The 23,826-nt window shown below is 44.1% G+C and overlaps 1 protein-coding gene across 5 annotated transcripts in view; it reads right to left on the reverse strand.

Annotated features, from left to right (window-relative positions):
- LOC123768334 (proteasomal ubiquitin receptor ADRM1-like) overlaps positions 1-23,826 on the reverse strand; it is a 435,185-nt gene that overhangs the window by 229,801 nt on the left and 181,558 nt on the right. Inside the window, exon 1 of one of the 5 annotated variants that reach the window (XM_069302944.1) lies at positions 9,826-10,247. The exons of 1 other annotated variant lie outside the window; for it this stretch is intronic. The gene's annotated coding sequence lies outside the window, so the exon portion shown is untranslated. Of the gene's footprint in view, positions 1-9,825; positions 10,248-23,826 lie in introns of those variants that run through there. 3 more of the 5 variants (XM_069302942.1, XM_069302938.1, XM_069302943.1) reach the window with 3 other exon arrangements.

The following is a 23,826-nucleotide window of genomic DNA, read 5'->3' on the forward strand; positions in this document are numbered from 1 at the left end:
ACACTATACAGTACATGGAACATTAAAGACCTGGCTTAATTACCTTTAGTTTGAGGCGATTACGCGTTCTAACCGGGTCACCCTATATAATGACATTAATGGCCACTAATGATAGATAATGGGTTTCGGAAAGAACACTTAACTTGATTTGTTGACAGCGTGTTGACAGATGGTACACCTTTGGTATCCATAACACTACGTCCAAGTAAAATTAACAGGAGCCGAATTTGCTCCCGTGTGAGCCTCTGGTCTCTATAACAACAATGGCTGCCCTCCTTCCTCCCTGACGCCTGGCCTACTTTGTCCAGATTTCAGAAAGTGATAGAAGGGTCACATTTACTCTACTTTAATATTGATAATTAAGTTAATTTATATAAGATGTTTTTATGATGGTAAAGTCCAAAGACTAATGTATTTAAGAATAATTCCCAGCAGAATAGCTGGTGAATTATAATGGTATGTGGTGATGATATCCCGTTTTCTTAGACGGTAATTCCACTACAAGTTACGTTTTCTATGGGTAACTTGTTGGTAATACAGTTATTATCTGTATGATTATTAAATGGTGTCGGATTTTCCGACATAATTCCCCAGGGGGCTGCTCACGGGTCGAAGTCCTCTTTAGAACAGACGAACACCGATACTCCTCCTTCGAATTATTAGATTAATTTGATGTTAGTAGTTAGTAATCACACATTTGTGAGTCTGTTCGTACAGGACGGATGTCCCGTACTAGAGTTGCAGGGGTTAGAAGTCTAATGCGATTTCATTTCCCTGTCAACTCTTGAAAGGCTAATATTCAAGCCTTATTACATATTATTTAACCCAGAAGACTGGATGTGATCAAGTATTACAGTCAAGTATGATTCAGGGACTGCAGTGAGATCAGTGACATTAGATATAACTTGAAGTTTCTTCAGGTAACTGGTCACTGATATATAAACACTGAGGCCCATGGAATACATCTTGATTAAATAATAAATGTATCAAATCAGTCATCAGATTTATTGGGGTTTAATTTAGTTAATTGATTCAGAAGATTGAATAGCTCATCATTAAAGTAAAGTATGGTTCTGAGACTGCAGTGGGTTCAGTGACATTGGTCGCAGTGACTTGTAGCTGCTTAAGCTACTGTTCACTGATTTGCCACTGAGGCCTCATGAACTCATCTCCAGCTTTAAATGATGATACTAACATCAACCTCTGTTACTATAGTCAGCTGTAATCTCCTTAGTATAATGCTACTGGAGAAATATAATCAGCTGACAAATTTAGGTTTCTATTGGTATTGTTTATCTGCAGGCATAGGTCTCCTCAGGCTTGATACTGGGCCTGAGAGTAATTTACCTCCTGCAGAGTTTAACATGGTTATACCCTGATATTTAGTAGGGCTACCAATGAATCGATGACAATAGTCTGTCCCTACAAGGAGACCGAAGTCGTTGAGGTGATCAGACTTAATATTATCTGCCAATTTTATTCCTCTATTTCTCAGGAATTTGGCTGTTGCTCGCAGACCTTGAACTTGTAGGTCTACTGGTATTTTGTCCACCACAATGGCTTGTACTCGACAGACGTACCTGCCTAAGCGTACTGATGGTTGTACCACCTGGTAGACTTGAGGTCCTGCATCTGTTACAAACCCTGAGATGTTGAATGACATCTGGGCTACAGGCCTTAATTGTAATTCATCTGCCAACTTTTTAGTGATATATGTTCTCTGGGATCCTTGGTCAAACAACCCACGGGTATGGACCTTGGCCCTCTTATTCAGGATGGTAATTTGGGCAGTAGGCAAAGTCGTATTACCTTTAGACTTTGCCGATTGGACACTCTTTGTTTGTTGCACCTTGCAGTACTGTACTGTGGTGGGAATGCTATCTTCCACCTTGGGGTTTGGAGACGTTGTTTTGGTGTCTCTGCACAATGCTGCATGGTGCTGACCTTTGTTACACCTATTACAAGGGTGTAATTGGGTATCACAATCCTTGATGTTATGTTTCCTGAGGCACCTCGTGCAATGTTGCAAATCTTTGAGTCGCTCAACACGGGCGTCACTATCAGGAAAATTAGAGCAGTGGTACATTGAATGTTTCTCATTGCAGAACAAACATGTTCCATAGCTTCCTGTACCCTTTCGTGTCATGTTCTTGGGTGACACAGTAACTATAGGCTTGGAGGGTCCCACTGCATATACGCCCACACTGCCACTGTTCCACTTTGGTGTTGAATTATATTGTCTAGATTGATTTGGAGTACCTTTGGTACTCTGTGGTTTACTATTATTGGTTTCTGAGGGTTTACTTGGTGGTTTTAATTTGTCATGTGTTCGTAATTGATGAACTACTGACTTTAAACCTTCAGATATTTCATTCATGGATAAGATGCTTTTATTGTAATGAGCACTCATTTGTCTCAATATGTCCCTAGGTATTTTCTCCTGGACAATTATTTTCAAGACCCACTCAGCCCCGTTTGTATCTGCTGTCAGGCTGAGGGCATTGATCAATGATTCTACCTCCAGCTTGAAGACTTGGAGTGAATCAGCTGAAGCCTCCGGTGGGGGTAAATGCAACAGCTCATGAACTAAATGTGATGTTCTTACTTCTGGATCAGCATAATTATCCTTGAGGAGTTTTACTGCCAGATCATAGCCGTCATTAGTTAATCTCAGATGGGATACTACTGTTTTAGCCTCACCTGATAATTGACCTTGCAAATAAGAGAATTTACTACTCTTTGGTAAAGATTGTTTTGAGTCTACAAGGTCAACGAATTTGTTCCAAAATTCGTCCCAATCTTCCTCATCTTTTCCTGAGAAAGTGGGTAAATTAATTGGAGGGAGTCGAGCTTCTGCTTGACTCGTATTAGATGCAACTGTTGTTGTTGTTGCTGCCTTGTTCTGGGCAATTAATTTGACATAAGGCTGTAATGTGGCTTGAGTCTGATCTTCATAATTCGCAAGATCAACCATAATGTCGTCTATTTCTGTTTCTGATAAATTGGTGTTGGCAAGTTCAGCCACATATGTTGCTATTTGACATTTGATTTGCTCAAATTTACCTGCAGCTGCTTGATAATAGCTTTCCAGGTCAGCATAATCAACTGTTGATTGTTGTGACAAATCTTCACATTTCTTGATCTGTCTTGTTAAGTGGCCTTTAAGACCTGCAAGGGTTCTTTTCATTCTCCCTGCATTATCCATACTGGCTAGTTGGTGAAGCCTTGTGGGACTTGTACTTGGGTCGCTCATAATACTGAACAAACACTAATGGTAGCCTAGGGTAAATTCTGAACTCACTAGGCAATAATCCTACCTCTACTAGAGGTTAGCACTTAAAATTAATACACATTATATATATACAATCATACACACTAATGATTTGAGTGATAAACCAGTGTCACTGGAAGTACCTTTAGGTTAGCTCTTCTATATCACCCTAGGATGGTAGAGACACTAATTAATCACTCAAAGGTGTAATGATCATAAGTAAATTATTATATATACACAACTCAACTCGAGTTGATAAAAATTACACCCAAAATAGGGTCTGGACCATTCATTAATGGTGTTAGGTTATTGAATATAGTACAACTGACTATGGTAATAATGGGACTAGGATGAACGATAATAGTTCAACTAGTCAATGGTTAATATCCTACCCTGTTGTGGGTTGGCAATTAGTAAATATTATACTGTGATCACTAGTGCAATATATATTAAATAATTCTCTATTTTGGAGAAATAATATACACAATTATTGATAATAGCCTCTTAATTAGCCTCTATGAAACTTCTAATATTATCTAGAAGTATTAAATGTTATTAGTGACCTCGCGAAATAAACTCCACAAAATTCGTGGATAATCTCTCGCGAAATGTAACACCACGAAATCCGTGAACAATCTCGCGAAGACACAGTCACTAATTTGGCTGGATTCTATATTAGCGCTGTCATTTCACAGAATAACACACCACCAAATCTCTGTGGGTGTGCATGAAACCGCTGATGAGGCAGATCTGAACTGAGGGAGGCTCCTGAGCTCCCACGAGGCTTCGCCGCTGTCTTGACTGCTGGCTTTGTTTAAATAACACTGCACTAGTATATTTAATGAATCCACTGGATAACTGGTTCATCCGGTACTAAGATGACCAAATGTGGGTTCAAAGGATCAAATAATCCGTCATCCGGTTCGAAGATGACCAAATAATGTGGGAACCGACCTGTGAGATTTATATTTATTTAATTTATATGAATTTATATTTACGTTAATTTATATACTTCGATAGCAATTTGTATAATGATAAGTGGACTGTATTTCTGCAATAATCTCATAATCTCACAAATCGATCCTCTACACATTAGGGGGGGTTTATATTACACATATGCAGCCAATCAAACTACAGTAATAGCTACATACATTGATGAGGTTCCTTCTCTTATTGTACAGCAGGTTAGTCCACCAGGTATAACTAGAGTGTAGACACCAAATTATCCTCTTTGAGGTAGCTTCTATCACCCAGTAACTGGTGCACATAATCTTGCATCCTCGTCTTGACCTGTCAAAAGTGCGCTAGCTGTGAAGCCAGAATCCTATATATGACAAGCTATATCAGAGAAAACACTATACAGTACATGGAACATTAAAGACCTGGCTTAATTACCTTTAGTTTGAGGCGATTACGCGTTCTAACCGGGTCACCCTATATAATGACATTAATGGCCACTAATGATAGATAATGGGTTTCGGAAAGAACACTTAACTTGATTTGTTGACAGCGTGTTGACAGATGGTACACCTTTGGTATCCATAACACTACGTCCAAGTAAAATTAACAGGAGCCGAATTTGCTCCCGTGTGAGCCTCTGGTCTCTATAACAACAATGGCTGCCCTCCTTCCTCCCTGACGCCTGGCCTACTTTGTCCAGATTTCAGAAAGTGATAGAAGGGTCACATTTACTCTACTTTAATATTGATAATTAAGTTAATTTATATAAGATGTTTTTATGATGGTAAAGTCCAAAGACTAATGTATTTAAGAATAATTCCCAGCAGAATAGCTGGTGAATTATAATGGTATGTGGTGATGATATCCCGTTTTCTTAGACGGTAATTCCACTACAAGTTACGTTTTCTATGGGTAACTTGTTGGTAATACAGTTATTATCTGTATGATTATTAAATGGTGTCGGATTTTCCGACATAATGCACAGTAATTATAATAGAAAGTTCGGTATTCAACGTTTATGGAGTCCTTTGTTGCAAATATCTTCTTACGGTTAGCAGAATTTGGGTAAATAGGATCTTCACTGAACACAAACAAAATGTTCATACTGAAATGCCCTGGTCCCTCTCACCCCCTACCCTTCCACCTCCCTTTTCTGTTTACCTCTCCCCCTTTCCAAAGTCCTCCGTTCTTCACTACTTCCCCCTCTCCAACTTTCTCGTCTCTTTCCCCAACATCTCTCCTCGCCCCCTCCCCCACTCCTCTCGTTCGCTCTCCACCTAGTCTCTTTACCCCTCTTACTACTCTTCCCCTTTCTTCCCTATCCTTCTCAAATCCCCCTCACCTCCCCTCCCCTCTCTTTTTCCCTCCATTTTTTCCCGCCCTCTCTTGTTTACTTTCCCTCTATCCCTCTCTCATAAAATCTTCAGCCTTTCAAGAACCATCTGTGGAACACTTTATTTAGGATTAAATAATTTTCCTGTGTTGTAATATTAAATACAATGAAGTATAATTTTCTTCCTTTAGTTTTCATAGTAAAAAAATTTACTTCATACTTTTAGTTATCATCTCTCACCTGAGAAAATAATTTGGAGCAATGCATGATCCAGCATTCTAGCGACTCCTAGACGCTCGTCTTACCCCACTTAACCACAGAAGGACAAAACCTTTTCAACCCGGAATTATAAAAAGATAGCAGACACAACCAGGCAAGAGTGAGCGTTTCCCGCCGAAAACAAACCGGAAGCGGGGATACCGAGTCTCCAAGAAAGTAGGAGTTATGATTGGCTGGCCGCCGGGAGCGCGGCCAATTTAAACTCTTCAGCAGCACGTAACGTGCCGCCACCGCCTTCCTCGTGAACTGCAGACTCACGGCGTCACTGCACTCCTAGCGTTTGTCGGGGAAGGACGCGCCATTTGTATCTCCAGCAAGAAGCGGTATAACCTGTGGAGGTGGACGCTAGCTGGTTGAAATCATGGTCGAAGGCAGTTGTGACGCTGATCAACTTCCCGAGGAGCATTCAAGAGTCCCCCAAACCGCCAGAAGTGGGACTTCAAAACGTGCTAGTCTAGCTGTCTAGTAGGAGAGCAGGCTGGAAAGGCCAAGTGAATGACCTTAGAATCGCTCCTCAGATTCTAAACGACCCGAGACAAACTGAGATAGTCCTGGTCGACGACCAGGACTACCAACAACAATTAATTCAGTTCACCTTGATCTTGAATATAAATTTAATTAAAAATTTTAAGTCCTGAACTACCTGAATTAACACTAACACCATAACCCCCCAATGTGGGAACTGTGGTAAATTCAATTAACCATGTTATACAGTCCACTCAATAATAAATATTTAAATATTCAGTTCACTTACTAAAATAAAATAAATATATACTTTGGCACATAATCCCACACCGGAGCCCAGGGGAACCATTGACCTTACTCCACTCTTCACGGGGTACCAGGCCGGTGGTGAGTGTGACCCCCACTCTGTGTGTGTGCCTCGAGTACCCTGACGTGACCAGGACACCGGTAGGAGAGGAGAACCCCGCACCACAAAGTTCACAATAAGTAACTGAGAAAGATCTAATTTCCCGCTTAAACCAAATATAATCATTCATTCATATCAATCTTCCACCCCCCCCCCCCCACCTCTCTCTCTCTCTCTCTCTCTATTGTCTGTCTGTATTCTTCACCTTGCCGCTACCAACAAATAAACATGCAAATATTTCTTTTGATCTTTCATTATTTATCTTTTAATGACCATATTAAATCTGCTTCCTCCTCTTCTCAACATCTTTTTGTTTTAGTCATCTATACATGTAACTATTAGGAGCCTCCTACTTCCCTTGCCGTCCTCCTCTTCACTAGCGCCCTCTCTGACATCGTTATTTCCTACTCATACCCATTTCCTCCCCACCTTGTCTTCTCTCCAACTTCGTACTGTCCTTCCCCTGACACCTTTCCTTTCTGCCCACGACTTACGGCCGTCCAGATTCGCCTTCGATATTTTCCAGGCGTCTCTGCCTGATCGCTTTCCAGACCTCTGAACGAGAGAGATTGGTCTATGATTATTTTTGGTCTCGCTCTTTAGTTTAATATTTTCTGTCATTTTTATATTTAAATTGTATGTTGTAGTCCTTATGGGAGTAACACCCATTTTTATTTATATTGCACTGGTTGATTCTGTAGTAATGTTCTACAAGCGTCTTAATAAGCCTCTAATATCTTGCTGGGGATATTTTTAGTAATACCGGCCTTTAACTCCGTGTCCCCCGTCTTCCCTAACTTCTTGAGTATAGACACCACATAAATAATTTTACAAATTTCAGATACTTCCCCCATTTCTACAGAGTTCAAAACTAGAGTAAGAAAACCACATGTGTGAATGCATGTATATATGTGTGTGTGTGTGTGACATTTTCCATATACAATTAGTTCAGCACACAAAGCGTTCATATACCATCGGCCAAACAAGAATTGATTAACACCCCGCAGCGGGAAAAATGCATTCCCAATTTCATATATATTTTGCCTGAATATTGTAGTCAAATGAGGCCAAACGCATTACCTGTGCAAACTGAAATTTCAATAAGTTTAAATAACACATTTACTGCATTCGTAATATTTAAAATTACAAATTTATATATGGTATTTTAGCAACAGCGAACGATCAAGCGGGCGGCCATTTATGACTACTGATTGCTCTTGTCGACCCGGAAGAGAACTGTTTGCTGTGATATGTGTGAAAATAATAATTTTGAAATTTATATTATCTTACTCTTACACAGTAATGATTAGCAATTAATATTCAAGAAGTTTCATGGGTGAAAGTTAATCTTAAATAAAATGTTTGGCATTCATGGAAAGATATACAAATTATAATTTGTTCATCCATGAGTAGGTATTAATTATCAGAGCACCACCAGCTCTCTGAAGCAGTTATATCAGGGGAGAGTGAGAAGAATAGGACAGCCCAGGCCGGGGAAGCTCTCAGGGTGCCAAGTTAGTAGTAGTCTACTTTTGTACCCTCCTATTAAAAAGAGGTGCTTGTAGATGGGAGAATAGTTGATAGAAAGAGGAGCTGGGGGTTGGAAGGTGAGAGCCAAATAACAAACCATATGTAAGAATGTGTGATACGAGTTATTGGGAGCGTTTTAGAGGCAGTGGAAGGTGGTTACCAAGCTTGTTTACAGTAGGAAACTGTGCAAATATTTCTTTATGACTATAATAATTTACGATCTTCAATTTACTGCAGTTCCAGTAAGAAGTATACTATGTGCAACGATTATTTAATCATTGTAAGCATGTAAATGACAAGAAACATGACTGACATGTGTTAGTACAAGAAACCTCTGGCGGTAATATGGTGATTATTGGTAGGAAGACCAATAGTGCTGCTGATCGAAGACAGTAAATCAGGAATAAATAAAAAAAAAGAGGAATCGACTTGAGAATGGTCCAGGACGGACCGCAACGTCGTCGTCCCTTCACCTTCTAGTGAGTGGTCTGGTCAACAAAAAAAGAGGAAGTGTCGTGCATTTCTGTTTTACTCCCGTGTGCAGCTCACAGTCGAGATCGTAGCTTCCGATATCAGTGTGGCGTCTTAGTTCACGTTAAACTGCGTGGCGTCTTACTGCACGTTAAACTGCGTGGCGTATTACTGCACGTTAAACTGCGTGGCGTCTTAGTTCACGTTAAACTGCCTGGCGTCTTAGTACACGTTAAACTGCCTGGCGTCTTAGTTCACGTTAAACTGCCTGGCGTCTTACTGCACGTTAAACTGCCTGGCGTCTTACTACACGTTAAACTGCCTGGCGTCTTAGTTCACGTTAAACTGCCTGGCGTCTTAGTTCACGTTAAACTGCCTGGCGTCTTACTGCACGTTAAACTGCCTGGCGTCTTACTACACGTTAAACTGCCTGGCGTCTTACTTCACGTTAAACTGCCTGGCGTCTTAGTTCACGTTAAACTGCCTGGCATCTTAGTTCACGTTAAACTGCCTGGCATCTTACTTCACGTTAAACTGCCTGGCATCTTAGTTCACGTTAAACTGCCTGGCGTCTTACTTCACGTTAAACTGTCAGTTAGCGCTATTATGACTTAACAAGGAGGTGCTCACAGGAAGTAAAAAAAAAAAAAAAACAATTTTTCGTAGACATGCAGCTTTTCCTTCTCACAGCTTAAGCTTAACCATACTGATTTATCCTGGCTGTGATGGGTAAGCTCGTTCTCCTGCACGAAGGGCGTAAACAACAAAAGGCTATGGGTGAGTGTTAATAGATATACACTTAGGAATTGGTTTGAAAAAACACTTAAAAAGACGAGACGATTACTCTGATAAATTTAGGTACCCTTATTACTCATAATAATAAATCTCTACGCTAACGACGCGACCGCTGTTCAGGCTAATCAACTCTTGGTCAACGGACAACACGGGTAAAGAAGAACGACGTTGTTATACCAAGTACTCACGAACAAGTTGTTATACCAAGTACTCACGAACGACGTTGTTATACCAAGTACTCACGAACAAGTTGTTATACCATCGCATATTTTCATTAATATCAACAATTTTCTGTAAACATTAAACAGTACTTACTCTGTGTCGCGTCGTCCTGATGATAAAAACTTGACAAAGGGAGAACACGTTATATCCTTAGGAACACGGGCACACACGCACGCACACGAACACACAAGACAAACTGTTCGTCCGCGGTCATTTTCCAAATTACACACTTGAATGATCTATCTCTGGATTAGTGTAAACATTAACGACTGTCACAGTTGTTTAAAACAATAATATTGTGATTAATATTCATTGTGTCCTCACTTCACACACTAAATACACACTATACACGCACGCTGGCCTGAGTGGTAGGGCTGCAGTGCTGCGGTCCCGGCGCTGGGTTACAGCTCGTCCAGGCTGTGGCCGACCCCCAACTTTAACATGAGTTAAAGGAGGTCCTGGTTGCGCCACCAGAGGGTGCAGACGTCGAGCTCTGGCTGTCAGTGGTCGTTTGCCGTTGCTGAGTGGCGGTTGCTGTGGGGGGGGGGGGGGTGTGGAGCTCCCGCTGGTCGGGGCCCCACCTGCCAGTATGGACGGCAACCCGTTCTCGCAAATTTAATAAGTCAATATTGACTTATTAAATATGTGCATAGGTGACATACTTAACATAATAGATACCCTTAAAGATTCATAGAAAACACCGACCTTACCTAACCTTGTTAGTATCTTAAGATAAGCATCTTATTGCTTCGTAATTACAATTATTACCAAACCTATAATAGGTATAGGTTAAGTAATAATTGTAATTACGAAGCAATAAGATGCTTATCTTAAGATACTAACAAGGTTAGGTAAGGTCGGTGTTTTCTATGAATCTTTTTAGGGGTATCTATCATGTTTAGTATATCACCTATGCACGTAGTTAATAAGTCAATATTGACTTTACGAATTTGCGAGAACGGGTTGTGGACGGAGCTGGTACTAGCCGTATCAGAAGACTAGACACAGTGCGGCTGGATTTTTCTGCTGATGTGGGTTGGCCCGTTGTTGAAGTTGCCCTCCTCGACGTCCTCCGTGTTGACGTCCCCGAGCTCCTGGGCCTAGAGAAGTTTTTTTATTTTTTTTATTTTTATTTTTACATGCAGAGCATGCAAATTAAATACAATAAAAATACAGAATACATAAAGGAAAACAATAGACCACCGGCCAGAAGGGCCAACAGCATAACACAACAAAACAGCATAGCACAACAAAACAGCATAGCACAACAAAACACATACACAAGAAAAACATGAAAAATACAGCATACATCAAAGCACAAAACAGAATACAATGGCAATCCAGCAATCACAGTACAAAACAACACCTCCAGAAAAACAAAACATACAACAAGAGGCATAGCAGGAAACAGAACAGTGCAAACACAAGACTGTCCAAACACGTACAACAGGTAAAGCAACATAAAATCAATACATTAATAAAAAAAAACACACACCAAGCCATCCGCCCAAAGGCGAGGCCAAAATAAACAATTACAATAAACACGCACACCTGAAAACAAATCAGGCATAAACACAACAACTAGCCTGAAGGACCAAGAATGCAACAACAAAGTACATCAAGAAACAAACAAATCAATACACAACCATACAAAAAGTCACTAAACACCGGCCTGAAGGGCCGACATAAAAAACACAAGAAAACAAAAGAAAAATACAACAAAACATCACAACACCACACCAAACACACAGCAAGCACACAGACTACGAAAATATCTCATACTTGTCCGGCCACTCTTCCGCCGGGAAGCGAATACAATACGCCTCCCAAAGTAACATAATGTCCTCCGAAACATGGTCACTATTGAGCGTACGAGGATCAGGCATTAACTCTGGCACACCTACAATAAAACAGCCCGACGAATCCAGATGGTAGAAGGGCACCACGGATCAGGACGCACACGGTCAACAATGTCAAAATTCAACGGATGGTCAGCATCATTCGCCACTCCAGAGGCCAAGATGAGAGGGAGAGGCACCTTCCCAAGAGGCCGGCCAATGGGCAGCACACTGGGAGCCTCCTCGGCTGCCTCACAGGGCCCCTCGTCAACCACTGAACGTTGTACCTGCTGGGACCCCCCACGCTTGGCATCCTTTTTCAGCACCAGCTGGATGCCTCGGCTCGCACCAGGATCCACACCATCCATGCCTGTAGGAGCAACCACCTCCCACTGCGTAGAACCTTCTGCAGGAGAAAGAACAGGAGGTAAATTTTACGCACAATCATCGTCAACAGCTGACACATGGACATCAGCCACCACCAGCGTCGTAGAGCACGAGGCACCCGGAATCGCCACACCATCTCCCGAAGCTCCACCCGCGTCGTAGTCCTCCATATCAGCCCAAGCAGTAGAAGAGCGCCTAGAACGCTTGGGCACTGGCCGCACATCCTCACAGCCGGAGGCGGACCCAGAACCACGGCCCTCACGAACCGGGCGAACCAACGCCCGTCGCAGTACTGCAGCAGCCTCAATCACATGGGGAACCGGGTCGCACACAACAGGATGCTCCGCAGCCCCCCCAACACCCAGCACAGCCGGAACACCTGGCGAGGGAGCAGGACCAGGCGCAGCAGCAGGAGTCGAGGAAGACGCAGACGCACTCGGCTGAGGGACAACAAGCACCGGGGGGCATGTCGGGTGACACAGGAGGGGCCGCATCAGCAGCGACTGGGACCTGCTCCACTTCATCTCCGGAATCCACGCCCTGAGGGAGCGGCGGGAAATCCTCCTCCCGGAATAAGTTAACGGGTGCAGCAGGTGTCTCAGAGCACCCGGCAGCCTGATGCCCCAACTGGCCACACCGGTAACAAGTACGGGGCTGCCGGGCATAGTACATCCGAACGTAGTAGCCCAGCAGCCTGATGCCCCAACTGGCCACACCGGTAACAAGTACGGGGCTGCCGGGCATAGTACACCCGAACGTAGTAGCCCAGCAGCCGGACAAAAGATGGGATATTCGACCGCAGGCGCATACCTAATGTACGGACGTTCGTCTGCTTCCCAGCATACTTCCCCGAGGACAGCTTGTTCACGCGCACACTGATGACTACACCATACCTCCCGAAGAAGCGCCGGAGAAGGTCTTCAGGGAACTCCAGGGGCGCACCGTGCACACTGACATATGTCAGGGCACCACTTCGGTCCGAGATCGTAACGGAGCCGGCGCCATCCGGCAACTGCAATGAACGCCCCTCGTTCCGCCGGAGGAAGTCCCGATACTCCTCCCCCACGAACTTGACAATCACCCGGTGGGCCGTAACAAGCTCAACGCCATACACAGCTTCCACCGAGACACAAAGCATGTCGCACATAACTAACTCAATGGCCGGATAACCAGCCTTACACGTGAATTCCAGGCCCATGGAATTCACCCGCAACACAGGAGGAATGGCCAGGCCCCCCATGTCAAAACGGCCACGTCAGCTTGCAGCCAGGCAGGCAACAACACTCTCCTAGAGAAGTTGTCGCCCGCCCGTGTTGCGGTGTCGTTCGCCAAGTCAACTGTATACCAGGAGTTTGTGGCCCGCTGGAATGGCCGCACTCTTCCTCTTCCGGATTCGGCTGTGTCTGTAGAGATCTCGGATCCCTGGGGGCCATTGACGTTTGTGAGTATTCACGGTGTGCCGGTGACCTTCCCCGAGGCGACCCTCATGGCCTTGTTTACGCGGTTTGGGTCGGTGGTGAAGCACCGGTTCAACACTTTGAGTGCGGGCCGACTGAAGGGGGTCCGGCTGGGTTCACGCACGCTTGTCATGCGGCTCACAAGCCCTATACCGTCCAGGGTCTCATATCGTGGGCTGTCTCTGAGGACCTTCTATCAGGGGCAGACCCGGACGTGTTTCCGGTGTGGTGCCAAGGGCCACGTCGCGGCCGATTGTGACGCTCCTCATACAGGTGCCCCTTCAGTTTTCCTAGAGGATGATTTTCCTCGCTTATCTGTGCGTGTGGACTCCGTGGCGGATTCTCGCTCTGTGCTCGTGCCTGGTGTGGATCCTGTGGCGGTTCCGGATGTCGATGCGTCTGGACCGGATGTGTCTGCCCCGCCGGTGAGCTCGGGGGACCTGGGGGCGCCTGTTTCGGGCCTTCATCGTTCGATGACTGTGGACGTGCATCCGCATCCGGTGACCTTGGGGGATGCTGTAGGGGTGGTGCCTGAGTTTCCTGCTGGAGGCCGTGTGCTTCCCGGGGCTGACGGTGCAGTGGTATGGTCGCCGTCCCTGGATACCTCATGTGTGCTGACGTCTTCCCTTCCACCTGTTGTGTCTCTTCCTTCTCCGACTCCGGTCTCCGTTCCTAGTGGTGGCTTTTTGCCCCGCGTTGTTGAGGCTGCTGTTCTGCGGGAACGTGCTGCCCCGATTTTGGGGCCGCCTGTCGATGGTTCTTCTGGGTCACCGCTTGTTGGGGGTGACAGCTCCGACGATCAGCAGCCTCTGTTTAAGCGCCGTCGCTCGGCTCGGGGTGCGTCACCTCGCCGGTCGTGGGCAGAGGAGCGGGATGAAATGGAGGATGATGATGTGGCCGACGCTGTGTTGCCTCATGTGGTTCCTTCTGAGTTGGATGCTGTGCCTCCTGCTGGTGGCTCCCCTCAGTGGGCTGTTGCCCCTGGTAAGAGCGACCTTGTGGTGGTGTTGACGAAGGATGTGAAGCGGGGGGGCCTCTGCTCCTGTTCCGGTTGGTGGGGGCTCTAGGGCCCTTGCGGAGCCACCTTCCGCGGGTCTCGGTGCGGTTCCTGACACCGAACGGTGTGCACGCCCTAGTGGGCGGGCCGGTGTGCGGCCTGCAGTGCAGTCAGATGTACTTCCCAGTGTGCGCCCGTGTGCCCAGCGTCCTCGGGGGAAACCTGTCCCTTTTGTCCTCTCGACCGGAGAGGTGCTCGACGGATCTACAGCAACTGTGACTTTTCAGTGTGATGACTTGGTGTGTCCTGTTCCCTGGTGCCCTTCTACCATCTGGGTTCCACGAGAGCAGTGTTTTGTCTCGGGAGTGCCGAATTCGATGCCTCGGCCTAATGCGACTCCTGGGTGTCCGATTTCTGACAGTCTCCAACTTGTTTGGGAGGCTTATTGTTTACGGTTTCCTGCTCGGGAGTACCCGGAGAAGTATGAGTGATTGGTTTATTGGTGTGTTTGGTTTCTGTCTGTATTGTGCATGATGTTTCCCCGGTGCCTGCATGCACAGGTGGGTGTCCTTGTCTGTGCGTGTGGGTGGTGTGGGTATTGTTCTTGCCCCTGCATGGCTTGTTTTCTTGTATGTTTTGTGCTATGCACTTGGTGTTTGTGTTGTGTTTTATGTTATTTATGTGATATTTATTTGTAACATTCTGTTTGTGTGTGTGGGTGTGTAACCTCCAGTGCCCGTTTCGGGGTTCTCTCATTGTGCCTTAATTTGTTTCTTGGTTCTTGTATGTTTCGTTTGCATCCGTGTTTTCGCACTTTGCTATGTTAGTTCTGGATGTATGTATGCTTTGTTTTCTCTTGTCTGGTTTATATATTGTATATTCCTTTTATAAAAATTTAATTTTGTATATGTATGCGTGTCTGGTGTATTCTGTGTATGGTTGTTGTGTCTTTCCATGTCCGTATGCGTCCGTTTGTTGTATGTCCATTATTATGTTTAATTTTGTATTCGGTTTTATGTCCCTGGAGTTTCTAGGGTCTTGTACTGCAATGTTCTTTTATGCCTGTGTTTCTACTTATGTTTTGTTGTTCTGTTCTTGTTCTTCTGTTCATGTCTTGTATATTGTGCTATACTTTGTATATTTCTTTTATAAAAATAAAAAAAAAAGAAAAAAAAAAAACTTTAACATTGCATTCACAACCGAATGTTCTTCATATATTGATCAAAATTGCTATTTACTAGAAATATATAGTATAATTAGGTGCAACAATAATCACAACAAAAATGTGATTCGATTACGCGCAAGTACCCACTAGGAAAATTAAGCGAAAATTCCGAACGTTATCTTAAACGTTCGTAATTTTCGAACTGTATTCCTTAATAATGTGGTGAAACACGTTAGGAATTCTCGTTTAATTTTCCTAGTGAATAATTACGCATATAATTAGGTGAAAATTATATTAGGTTTGATGCTTAGGTTCAATGGTTAAATGCTCGTTAATTCAGCCGCCAAACCCCCTAACTCCCAGTGAATGAAATTAATGAAAAACGGTTTACACAACCCGTCCTCGACTCAAGTCCATTACATCCAGCGGTCGACCCCACAGACGCATTCATACATTTTTACATGCTGTTCATTCAAAATCGGAATTTTCTCATATATAAATTAATATTATAATATATCAGCATATTGTGCATATATAGATTAGGTTAAGTCTGGTGTTTAGGTTCTGTTGGCGATTATTTGTATTTGTAGTCAACCCGTCCTCGACTCAAGTCCATTACATTCAGCGGTCAACCCCACAGACGCCTTCATAAATTTTTCCATGCTGTTCATTCAAAACGGGAATTTTCTCAAACATAAATTAATATTATAATATATTAGCATATTGTGCATATATAAGCATAGGTTAGGTTAGGTGTTTAGGTTCTGTTGGCGATTATTGGTATTTGTAGTACGTGGGTTTATAGCGTTGTGGTTCGAACAAAATTCGTCAGTGAAGCACTTGTTCCGAAAGTGTTCGAACGAAATCAGTCGTGAGTTGTGTGTAAACCGTTTTTCATTCATAAACATGGGGTTTGGCGGGTGCATGGAATCCCTTTTAGGTCTTTGTTTGGAGGACGGGCTGCCCTGTGTTATAAAAGCTTCGGCCTCACACACGTGGGGTCCACGGTTCGAGGCCTCATACAGCCTAGGTGAATGAAATCCCATTATTGGTATTGCCTGGTAAAATCGTCCTGAGTGCTGTGCTGACCTGGAACAGTTAAATATTGCTTTTATGTGACCAGCAAAAAACTTACTAATTCACTTCATACATAAACATACATTTCTGTCAAGGTATTATATAATTATTGTTTGTCCAAATTCAGCACACAAGTAATTAACATTAATTAGTCAGGATCTGGACTTGGTTTCACAGCTGATTACGGTATCAGAGACGAGGATCAGGCAGAATGTTATATCGTATACTAGTACGTGAGCATCATATTTGTTATAATGATGGACGAATTAAAATCAACTGATATCAATTATGTACAATGTCTATGACAGCTATCTGTTTGTCGAGTGATTTCAGTAATTTTCTTAGTCAAAACAAAAGTTTTTTCTTTGATGCATTTTCTCCTCAGATATGTCATTAGCAGTTAGATTTTATCTGCGATTTTCATCGTTCTAGTGTTCTGAACAGAACCGAATAATTTGGATTCCTCGTGTCCAGTTTCAGCTCCTATGATCTGGCAATTTACACATCAAACACCACATCGATTCACTTGCTTTGGTTTTCCGCGTTCTCAATCAAAATATGTGAAATTTCATTTTCAGCCAGATATGTGTGGTCCACCTCTGCCAGTGTTGTATAATCTACCTCTGTGTTGTATGATCTACCTATGACGGTGTTGTATGATGTACTCTTGCCAGTGTTGTATGATCTACCTCAGATCATTGATCTGAGGTAGTTGTATGATCTATTGTATGAGCTACCGCAGCCAGCGTTGTAATTCTACTTCGGCTATTACCACCAAACGGAAGGTCTAGCATACAGTGGCACTCACCACCCTTCTCTACGCCAGGGTGACCTAGACTGTCTACAGCAAACACGCCAAACAGCTCAATCACTTTCACTTGAGCTGTCTCAGCAGAGTCCTTGACATCAGGATCAAGACGAAATCCTGGACATGGAGGTCCTAGGAGGGGCTGGTATTCCCAGCGTCTACATCCTCCTACGGAAAACTCTGGCCAGGCGGGGCGGCCACGTTGTCGGAATGACATTCAGCCGATTACCTTATGAACTACTGTTTGGAAAACTGTGCCAGGGCACGTGCTTAGTTGGGGTTGCAGAAGAAACGATTCAAATACTGTCTCAAGGTGACTCTAAAAGTTCTGGACATCAGTCCAAGTACTTGGGAGTTGCTTGCTCACGACCATCTAACTTGGAAAAGCAGAGTCACCACGGGGGACTCGTGCGACAGAAAATAGACGGACTGCAGAGGCCCAGAGGAAACGCCTAGAGGAGAAAGCAAGAGCAACCTCCAGCTCTACACAAACACATAAGTCCAGTGTATGGGCGAGCCTTCCGGACCCAGATTGGTCTCATCCTTCACCATATGACACAGCCACCGACCTTCGACCTCATATATTGAAGTCATGGTCATCTTTGATTCCTAAGGACGAACATCATCATACCTCAGCCAGTGTTCTGAGGCTTACCTCAGCCAGTGTTGTGTTGTATACCTCAGCCAGTGTTGTGTTGCATACCTCAGCCAGTGTTTTGTGGCTTACCTCAGCCAGTGTTGTGTTGCATACCTCAGCCAGTATTGTGTTGTATACCTCAGCCAGTGTTGTGTTGTATACCTCAGCCAGTGTTGTGTTGCATACCTCAGCCAGTGTTGTGTTGCATACCTCAGCCAGTGTTGTGTTGCATACCTCAGCCAGTGTTGTGTTGTATACCTCAGCCAGTGTTTTGTGGCTTACCTCAGCCAGTGTTGTGTTGCATACCTCAGCCAGTGTTGTGTTGTATACCTCAGCCAGTGTTGTGTTGCATACCTCAGCCAGTGTTTTGTGGCTTACCTCAGCCAGTGTTGTGTTGCATACCTCAGCCAGTGTTTTGTGGCTTACCTCAGCCAGTGTTGTGTTGCATACCTCAGCCAGTGTTGTGTTGTATACTTCAGCCAGTGTTTTGTTGTATACCTCAGCCAGTGTTGTGTTGCATACCTCAGCCAGTGTTTTGTGGCTTACCTCAGCCAGTGTTTTGTGGCTTACCTCAGCCAGTGTTTTGTGGCTTACCTCAGCCAGTGTTTTGTGGCTTACCTCAGCCAGTGTTGTGTTGCATACCTCAGCCAGTGTTGTGTTGCATACCTCAGCCAGTGTTCTGTTGCTTACCTCAGCCAGTGTTGTGTTGCATACCTCAGCCAGTGTTTTGTGGCTTACCTCAGCCAGATATGTGTTGCATACCTCAGCCAGTGTTTTGTGGCTTACCTCAGCCAGTGTTGTGTTGCATACCTCAGCCAGTATTGTGCATCTTACCTGAATCAATGTTGTGTGGCTTGTAAGAGTGTTGGAGCGAGGATCAAACGTAGATCCTGCAAGAAGCAAGGCCATCTCTCGACCGGCCAGTCAATGTGTATAGGTGAGAAAACTGATAAACACGTGTAGCTAAAGGCAGTTATTATATGACAACGATATAACATACAGGGGAAGCTGAACAATATAACATCCCCCTGTATGTGTGCCGGAGAAGGCACGAGGGTGTAAAATAAGTCTATGTGGATGAAGATGTTAAGGGGGAATGTGGCCAGAAGAGGGGGACACCTATGGCCTGGAACGTAGAGAAATCGAGGAGGAGTTAATTGTTGTTTGTGATAGAGGAAGACAGTAGGAAAGCAGCAACAAGAAAGGTTAATTGAGGAGGTTTAGAGATGTTGGTTATATTGGGCGTGTAGAATAGGTGTTGACAGGTGAAGGATGACTTAGATACACTCACACTACTCTGACTGTTTGTAGTGTGTTCGTCTGTCTGTCTGTCTGTCTGTCTGTCTGTCTGTCTGTCTGTCTGTCTGTCTGTCTGTCTGTCTGTCTCTTTCTTTCTCTCTTTCTCTCGCTTTTCTCTTTCTTAAAATGTGATGAATCACAAGACCAAATAGCATATAAATTTAAGAAGATTCTAAAGTTACGTACAATTTAAAATTAATCCTAAAATGAGACATTAATACAAAATGAGACATGATATTCATATTTAATTATCGTCTTTTTATCCTGCATCACATTTATTGGACAAATACTGTACAGCAATATTGACATGAACAATGAAGCTCCCCTAAGGCAATAACATGATAATCTATAAACTAATCTACGTTTAAAAAATATCATAATTAAATTACTAATCTTGAATTAAATACTACAAATTAAGACAAATTAAGACAAATCTCTACAGATATTCAATTCAGTGATTTTTATAATGCATAAGTAAAATTTCATATAAGATTTTATTGAGCACAATAAACTCGATTGGTAATGGAAAGACGTCACATGCAAGGGTTCAGGACTGGTGTTGCAAGAGACGTCACATGCAAGGGTCCAGGACTGGTGTTGCAAGAGTCGTCACATGCAAGGGTCCGGGGCTGGTGTTGCAAGAGACGTCACATGCAAGGGTCCGGGACTGGTGTTGCAAGAGACGTCACATGCAAGGGTCCAGGACTGGTGTTGCAAGAGACGTCACATGCAAGGGTCCGGGACTGGTGTTGCAAGAGACGTCACATGCAAGGGTCCGGGACTGGTGTTGCAAGAGACGTCACATGCAAGGGTCCGGGGCTGGTGTTGCAAGAGACGTCACATGCAAGGGTCCGGGACTGGTGTTGCAAGAGACGTCACATGCAAGGGTCCGGGACTGGTGTTGCAAGAGACGTCACATGCAAGGGTCCGAGGCTGGTGTTGCAAGACGAGAGTGTATAGCTTGAAGTGTCGCATTATTGTCGCCTCTTAAGACTAATAAAACCCTCTCTCGACAGTCGAGGCGAGTTGGGTTCGGTTTGTACGCTTCTGGTTAGTGCAGAACCGCTGTATATGTGACGATTATCATATGTTAAGATAGTTGTCTGTGGATCTTTGAGTAGAAAGCCAGGGTAGTAGGGAATAAGTCTGATAAATGGAGGAGGAAGGAGAAAAGCGAAGATGTAAGGGGAACAGGTAAGAAGAAGTAAAGCGATGAAGATGGAAGAGAAAGTGGCAGCGGAATAAAATGTGATCGTTTTAGAGGAAAAGGTGGGAGGGGAAAGATGGAGTGATAAGGGGTGCAGGTGATGGATAGTTTGTAAAGTGGAGAGAACGAATGATTTCGGAAAGAAGTGTTACAAAATCAAACCAGAGGAGAGGAGTACAACTATCCAGTAAAGACTCTTGGAAGGGTTGGGAGATAGAGCATGAAAAAGGGAAAAATATAGAATAAAGAGGAATCTGGGGAGAAAGGAGTGATAAAGAGAGAATAAAGATGAAGAGAAAAGCATAAAGAAATTATATTAACGAGTCGTATCAATAACGTCTCCTCAGTAGGAGCCACGAGGAGGATTTTCATATATATGCATCATGATTATGTGATTTATTTGTGCATTTGAAGAGAAACGTTGGAGGTGAACTCCTAGACTACAGCTGGAGTGCATTGTGGCAATGCGTGGAAACCCGGACTTGGCTTCCTTTGAAGCCTCAGGACACCTAGATGATTCAGATGAATCCCTGGCTACGTTGCTTTTTACCATGTCGTGGTGTAGTGGTCTAAGGCGTGTGCTTGGGATTACACAGTCCATAGGATCGAGAACTCTTTATGGTTCCTATTGATTTTCTCCTGAAGAGAGAAAACAGATGTGAACTGAGGAGACAGGAGTTAAAAGGGACAGGTGTTAGAAGGGGAGAATAGTGAACAACTGCACGAGGCTGAATAAGCCACAACATGCAGTGTTCCAAAACCTTCATAACTCTCTCCCAATGGTCACGTGGACACAAAACAAGGAGAAAAAAAAAACAAGTCGGGTTGATTAGAGCGTGAATAACGGGACGAACCTGGCCATTATCGCTGGAAAATGCCGGTTAGAGCACGGTTAAAACTTTATCCAATGACGGCAACAAAGGAAACTGCTCTCTGTGGAATTAGTACGGGCATTAGCGAGTCTGCTAGTTCTGTTCTGTATTATACATGGTGCGTGTAAGATAAATCAAGTTTAGACCCTAACACGCTTAAAATATACCTTATTGGACGTAAACTCGAGTGCAGTTTGAAGCAATTTTCGTGGGACGTAACTGTGAGTCGACTCTCGGGGTTTTCATTGGAATGAGTAGTTGGAATGAAATCAGTTTTAATTCCTCTCTCTCTTTCTCAAAAAGTGAAAAGCCTATAGTTAACCAAGTTACAAAAAAGATAGTTTTTACAACAATAAACCATACAGGAACTCCACGGCCCACAAAACGAGAGGGTCCTGAAAAACATTGTTGATAGAAATGAGACCCATATTGACACTAACCTGAAGACTGAACTAATAATACACTACAGCAAAATAATAAACAATTACAGCGTCAACAGAAGACCGGACATCGGCGAGACGTTATACATCAAACAAATCAAACCATCTGTCAACAGCCAACTAACATCAGATTACACTCTGCCATCTCTGAGAACACGACAAACTTACTCACAAGCATTCACATACATATAAGCGCCCGCACACACACACACACACACACACACACACACACACACACACACACATACACATACACACACACACACACACACACACACACACACACACACACACACACACACACACAATAGATGCATGCATGACGTGAACTCCACATGGGGAAACATGCAGACCTGTGCAATTTCTGACTTCGTAACGTGTGGAATACTGATGACATGTCGCTGGCGTGAAATGGAAAGAGAGAAAAGCAGGGAGGGAGGAAGTAAGAAAGGGGAGGGGAAAGGGTGAGCACTGAAAAACCAAGCAACGGGGACGGTTAGTAGGAATGAAGAGAGAGAGAGAGAGAGAGAGAGAGAGAGAGAGAGAGAGAGAGAGAGAGAGAGAGAGAGAGAGAGAGAGAGAGAGAGAGGAGAGAGAAAGTGTGAGTGTTTACATTTTCGTTTCCCCTCCCTCCCTGCTTCACTCCCTCCCTGCTTCACTCCCTCCCTGCTTCACTCCCTCCCTGCTTCACTCCCTCCCTGCTTCACTCCCTCCCTGCTTCACTCCCTCCCTGCTTCACTCCCTCCCTGCTTCACTCCCTCCCTGCTTCACTCCCTCCCTGCTTCACTCCCTCCATCCCTGTGAGCGTCTTCCACAATCTCCGTCATTACCGCTCCTCCTTAGCTCTCCAGATATTGCGTCAAGAGAAACTGATGGGGTTATAACCTTGTCAGGTCTCAAGCTCCCAGCGTCAGTCAACTTGCTCCAGTCAGTCAGTCAGTCAGTCAGTCAGCCAGTCAGTCAGTCAGTCAGTCAGCCAGTCAGTCAGTCAGTCAGTCAGTCAGTTAGTCAGCCAGTCAGTCAGCCAGTCAGTCAGTCAGTCAGTCAGTCAGTCAGTCAGTCAGTCAGTCAGTCAGTCAGTCAGTCAGTCAGTCAGTCAGTCAGTCAGTCAGTCAGTCAGTCACTCAGTCAGTCAGTCAGTCAGTCAGTCAGTCAGTCAGTCAGTCAGCCAGTCAGTCAGTCAGTCAGCCAGTCAAGTATGTGAACTGATCTGCTCAATTATACTATAGTGTCTATCCAGTCAGTTAAGTAAACCCCTCAGCCAGTTTCAGTCACTTTGCACAGAGCAAGCCAGCAATTTCGTTACTCAGTAATGCAGGTAGTAAATCAGTTTAGAAATAGTCAACATATCAGTGTAAAGTTAAGGTTATTCCTACATCCTGTCATATGGTCAGCATAAGCCCAATCTCGCCGTCTAACAACAGTTATACAGCTCATCTATTGGCTTTAGCGTCTACTAATACAACTCAGACAGTCAAACCAGTTAAGAAACTGTTTCAAACCGGAAACAACTCAACCGGAAGGAATATCTTCATAAATTTCCAGCATTTTCTTTTCATTTCCTCACGATACTTCGGAGTCCTGCTTCCATTTCCCCACCAAAAAAAGGTGGAAAATCAACACAGATTTTCTCCCACAGAAAACGTGGCGAGTGCCAGGTCATTAGAGAGAAATTCTAGTCACTGAAAAAATTACTCGTTAAAATTCTCACATTTTACGAGAACTGCGTTTTGAAATTATGGCGAGTGTCGGAATTATGGGTTAAAACTCCGACATTCATGAGAGTTGTTGAGGAAGTTTTGGGGTTAAGAAAACGGTGATGAATTTTCCTTACGTAAGGACTAACACGTTGACTAACACGTTGACTAACACGGTGACTAACACGTTGACTAACACGTTGACTAACACGT

Source organism: Procambarus clarkii, chromosome 49 (assembly GCF_040958095.1).
Source record: "Procambarus clarkii isolate CNS0578487 chromosome 49, FALCON_Pclarkii_2.0, whole genome shotgun sequence".
NCBI classification, from domain to species: domain Eukaryota; kingdom Metazoa; phylum Arthropoda; class Malacostraca; order Decapoda; family Cambaridae; genus Procambarus; species Procambarus clarkii.